The sequence below is a fragment of the Ovis canadensis genome, chromosome 1 (assembly GCF_042477335.2).
Source record: "Ovis canadensis isolate MfBH-ARS-UI-01 breed Bighorn chromosome 1, ARS-UI_OviCan_v2, whole genome shotgun sequence".
Lineage (NCBI taxonomy): Eukaryota > Metazoa > Chordata > Mammalia > Artiodactyla > Bovidae > Ovis > Ovis canadensis.
Genome location: NC_091245.1, coordinates 76,886,420 through 76,891,819, shown reverse-complemented (window position 1 = coordinate 76,891,819; position 5,400 = coordinate 76,886,420). Strand labels below are relative to the sequence as shown.

General features: G+C 42.4%; 1 non-coding gene across 1 annotated transcript; it reads left to right on the top strand.

The window, feature by feature from the left end:
- Positions 1-4,763: 4,763 nt before the first annotated feature.
- On the top strand, positions 4,764-4,870 carry LOC138431117 (U6 spliceosomal RNA). Its single transcript, XR_011253536.1, has one exon. It is a non-coding gene; the product is annotated as a U6 spliceosomal RNA (small nuclear RNA).
- Positions 4,871-5,400: the final 530 nt, after the last annotated feature.

Genomic DNA, 5,400 nt, shown 5'->3' with positions numbered 1-5,400 from the left:
AGTGCATTTTCTTGGCAAAACTCTATTAGTCTTTGCCCTGCTTCATTCTGTATTCCAAGGCCAAATTTGCCTGTTACTCCAGGTGTTTCTTGACTTCCTACTTTGCATTCCAGTCCCCTATAATGAAAAAGACATCTTTTGGGGGGTGTTAGTTCTACAAGGTCTTGTAGGTCTTCATAAAACCATTCAACTTCAGGTTCTTCAGCATTACTGGTTGGGGCATAGACTTGGATTACTGAGATATTGAATGGTTTGCCTTGGAGACGAACAGAGATCACTCTGTCATTTTTGAGATTGCATCCAAGTACTGCATTTCAGACCCTTTTGTTGACCATGATGGCTACTCCATTTCTTCTAAGGGATACCTGCCCACAGTAGTTGATATAATGGTCATCTGAATTAAATTCACCCATTCCAGTCCATTTTAGTTTGCTGATTCCTGGAATGTCTACGTTCACTCTTGCCATCTCTTGTTTGACCACTTCCAATTTACCTTGATTCATGTACCTGACATTCCAGGTTCCTATGCAATATTGCTCTTTACAGCATCGGACCTTCCTTCTATCACCAGTCACATCCACAGCTGGGTAGTGTTTTTGCTTTGGCTCCATCCCTTCATTCTTTCTGGAGTTATTTCTCCACTGATCTCCAGTAGCATATTGGGCACCTACTGACCTGGGGAGCACCTCTTTCAGTATCCTATCATTTTGCCTTTTCATACTGTTCATTGGGTTCTCAAGGCAAGAATACTGAAGTGGTTTGCCATTCCCTTCTCCAGTGGACCACATTCTGGGCTTCCCTTGTGGTTTAGCTGGAGTACGTTTGGGCAGCCTGTATATTGGAGCTCAGGGCTGTGTTCCTGTATTGCTGGAGAATTTGTGTGGTATGTCTTGTTCTGGAACTTGTTGGCCCTTGGGTGGTGCTTGGTTTCAGTGTAGGTAGGGAGGTGTTTGATGAGCTCCTGTCAACTAATGTTCCCTGGAGTCAGGAGTTCTCTGGTATTCTCAGGATTTGGACTTAAGCCTCCTGCTTCTGGTTTTCAGTCTTATTTTTACAGTAGTCTCAAGACTTCTCCTTCTATACAGCACTGATGATAAATCATCTAGGTTAAAGATGAAAAGTTTCTCCACAGTGAGGGATACCCAGAGAGGTTCACAGAGTTACATGGAGAAGAGAAGAGGGAGGGGGGAGTTAGAGGTGACCCAAATGAGATGTGGTGGAATCAATAGAGGAGAGAGCAAGCTAGCCAGTAATCATTTCCTTATGTGCACTTCACTACTGGACTGCTCAGAGATGTTCACAGAGTTATACAGAGAAGAGAAGAGGGAGGAAGGAGACAGAGGTGGCCAGGAGGATAAAAGGGGGGAATCAAAAAGAGAGACAGATCCAGCCACTATTCAGTTCCCTAAGTGTTCTCCACTGTCTGGAACACACAGAGATTCACAGATTTGAGTAGAGAAGAGAGAGGGTAGGGAGGAGACAGAGGCGACCTGGTGGAGAAAAAGGAGAGTCCAAAGGGGGAGAGAGCAGTCAAGCCAGTAATCTCACTCCCAAGTAAAAATGAGTACTGAAGATTGGGTTCTTAAAGATACAAAATTGATATCAAATACAAAAAAGTAAAGATTAAAAATCTAGAATAGAGTTTGGAATTTCAAAAATACAATATTAAAGAAAAGAAGAAAAAAAAGAAAGAAAAAAAGTCACAAAAATTTTTAAATATATATATATATATATATATATATGAAGTTTGCTTTAAAAAAAATAGGGTCTTTTTTTTGCAAAGTAATAGTAGGTTATAAAAGTGAAAATTAAAGGAGTAATAGAGGTCTTAAAATTAAAAAAAAAAAGAATGATTATAAAAATGTATCTACGACTTTCTCTGGTGATGTGGGTATTGTGTGGTCAGTTCATTTTCAGACAGTTCCTTGGTCCAGCTTATATTTCTCAAGATCTATAGGCCCCTTCCTATGTAGCCGGTACTAACAACAGGGTTTTAATCTATTGCACCTGTCACTTCCAAGATGGTTCCCTCTGTTTTAGTTTCTTCCATTTGCTGGTCTCTTCAGTGTCTGATTTTCGCCCTGACACAAAGGGGGCAGTGGTGGACACTTTTTTTAGGCTCACTTGTTCAGTCACGCTGTGGGGAGCAAGGGATGCTGCAAACAAATAACACTGGCATGTGCTCTCAGTGTCTCAGCCGCACTGGGCCTGACCCCGCTCACAGCACGTGTGCCTTCCCTGCCCACACTGCTCAGGCTCTAGGTTGCTTCGCCAGAACCATCAGAGGCTGGCCCTGGGCTGCATGCCCCTCCCAGGTCTAAGCCGCTCAGGTTCAGGCACTCGGGTAATCCTCAGAGGTGCAGATCGGTTGGGCCTGTGTTTTGTGCCCTTCCCAGGTCCAAGCAGCTCAGGTGATGAGGTTTTTGGCGAGCGCAGTTGCTGTGACTTATCTCCTCCCCCGTCCCTGCCGCTCGGCTTTCTGGGTGTACAACTGGTGCACCTTCTCAGGTGGATGTTGACTGTCCAGAATCCCATGAAGTCTTAGTTAGCAAAGAAGCCTGCTTGCAGTTTGATAGATAATGTCTCTCTGGGGCTGCGATTGCCCCCTTCCAGCTCTGGCTGCCTGTCACTGGAGGGGGATTGTCTGCAGCCGGCTAGTTCTGTTCAGTCCTTTGTTCTGTGCGTGGGCCTGGAGGTGTCTTAGGGCTTTTCGCATGGTAGCTATCCTACAGTCTGGTTTGCTAGCCCAAGTTAGTCGGCTCAGATTGCACATGGGGCATTCAGGCCAGATCCTTACTCTAAGCAATGCAGCCCCTGCCTTCCTGCCCAGTCCCCGCTTGCTAGTGACAGGTGCAGGCATCCGCGCTGCTTCTCCACTGGGGGAGTTACCACTGGGCTTGTAATCTGTGGGTTTTAATTATTTATTTATTTTTCCTCCCTGTTATGTTGCCCTCTGTGCTTCCAAGGCTCACCACAGACTCAGCAGTGAGAGTGTTTCCTGGTGTTTGGAAACTTCTCTCTTTTAAAAACCCCCTTCTTGAGACAGAGTTCCGTCCTTACCTCTTTTGTCTCTTTTGTCTTTTATAATTTTTCCTACCTCCTTTAGAAGACAATGGGCTGCTTTTCTGGGTGCCTGAGGTCCGCTGCCAGCATTCAGAAGTTGTCTTGTGGAATTTACTCAGCATTTAAATGTTCTTTTGATGAATTTGTGCAGGAAAAAGTGGTCTCCCCGTCCTATTCCTCCACCATCTTAGGACCGCCCTCTATACTGCGCTTTTCTAATTTAACTTAAATAATATGTTTAGAAAAATAACTGGATAAAATATTTATCATTCTGACCTTTTCTTTTGACAAATACATGTTGAGCACTGTATGTTTCAGACATCAGGTCTACAACAAAGAAAACAATGTAATCTTTAACCTCAGAAAGTTCATTATGTAGTAGAAGAGACATGTTAGTGGGTTGGCATTTATTCTTAAACCAGTGGGAACTGTTATAGGGGTAAGTACTGTGTCAGGGGGTGTGGGCAGGGAGCAGAGGACACTAATATGAAGTTGGTGACATTGAGAAGAATTTCTCAGTGGTGGTAACTCATATTTGCCAACTGTAGCTGAGAAAACTAGCATGGAAAATGGGAGATGGGGATAGCGGATGATGTTCCAAAAAGAAGAACCAACGTGAGCTGGGAACCGGTTCCCAAGAGTGTTCCAGTTCAGCAGAACTGATCTGTCCCCGCTTCCCAACATTGTGTAACACACCTGCTACTCAACAGATGCTACCCAGATACCAACAGCACTGTGTTGAGTCTCATTAGTCCAAGAGGCCATCTGAGTAGAAGGATCATTTTTTCTTTTCTAATTATTTTTTTTCTCAAGAAATTGGCAGAACTCTTGGATATCATAAGGTTGATTCGTGTGCTTCACATCTCAAAGGACTGTTGCCTAATTTCTTCTAGGAGAACTCCTAAAATACATTTATCATTTCAGACTGACTGTGCATTGATTCCTGTTAGCTCTTGCCCATAAGGATCTCTTTCCCTGAATCCTGCCAGTTTCCCTGCACTGAAAAGAGCAGATGTGGTAAGAACATTTGTTAGTACACCATTTTGCAAATTGCTTAGCTTAGGAAGTATCGGGCCTGGAGTGTCTAAATTTTAATAGCTTAGAAATACAAAATTAGAGCAAAGCAATGTTATGCTGAATAGCAATTAATTTGCTTACAATGTTGTATGTTATGTCATTTAACACACAGTCAGAATTAATTCACTGAAGGTCATGCTGGGGACCTAAAAAAAATCAGTAGTTTTTCTAACATCCAAACTTTATCCCCAGGTGGTATTCATTTATTAAATACAGCTGAAGTGTTTACTTCTTGCACAGGGTTTGAAAAATGAAAGATATATGTATTAGTTTAGCTACTTAATATACGGGATTAAAATGTTAAATTAATTTGTTTAGAAAATTCATAAGGAGTCCAGTGAAATATAGCAGAAAGAACCTTGGGCTAGGCAAGTACCAGCGAGAAAACATATCATGAAAGTAGGGACTTTATTTGTCGCATTTATTCCTTACTCTCCTCCCACCCGAAACAGTGATTGGCACCCAGGAGATATTTAGTAGTCATGTGCTTATTAAGTAAATGCATAGATATCTTTTTGGACAGTTTGAAATATGTCCCCTCAAAACCCATATGTTGAAGTCCTAACCCCTCATTCCTCAGAATGTGACTTATTTGGACATACGGTCTTTAAAAAATTGATCAAGTGCTCGCTTCGGCAGCACATATACTAAAATTGGAACGATACAGAGAAGATTAGCATGGCCCCTGCGCAAGGATGACACGCAAATTCGTGAAGCGTTCCATATTTTTAAGCTTCTGCACAACAAAGGAAAATATAAGCAAGGTGAAAAGACAGCCTTCTGAATGGGAGAAAATAATAGCAAATGAAGCAACTGACAAACAACTAATCTCAAAAATATACAAGCAACTTCTGCAGCTCAATTCCAGGAAAATAAATGACCCAATCAAAAAATGGGCCAAAGAACTAAATAGACATTTCTCCAAAGAAGACATACGGATGGCTAACAAACACATGAAAAGATGCTCAACATCACTCATTATCAGAGAAATGCAAATCAAAACCACAATGAGGTACCACTTCACACCAGTCAGAATGGCTGCGATCCAAAAATCTGCAAGCAATAAATGCTGGAGAGGGTGTGGAGAAAAGGGAACCCTCCTACACTGTTGGTGGGAATGCAAACTAGTACAGCCACTATGGAGAACAGTGTGGAGATTCCTTAAAAAATTGCAAATAGAACTACCTTATGACCCAGCAATCCCTCTGCTGGGCATACACACCGAGGAAACCAGAATTGAAAGAGACACATGTACCCCAA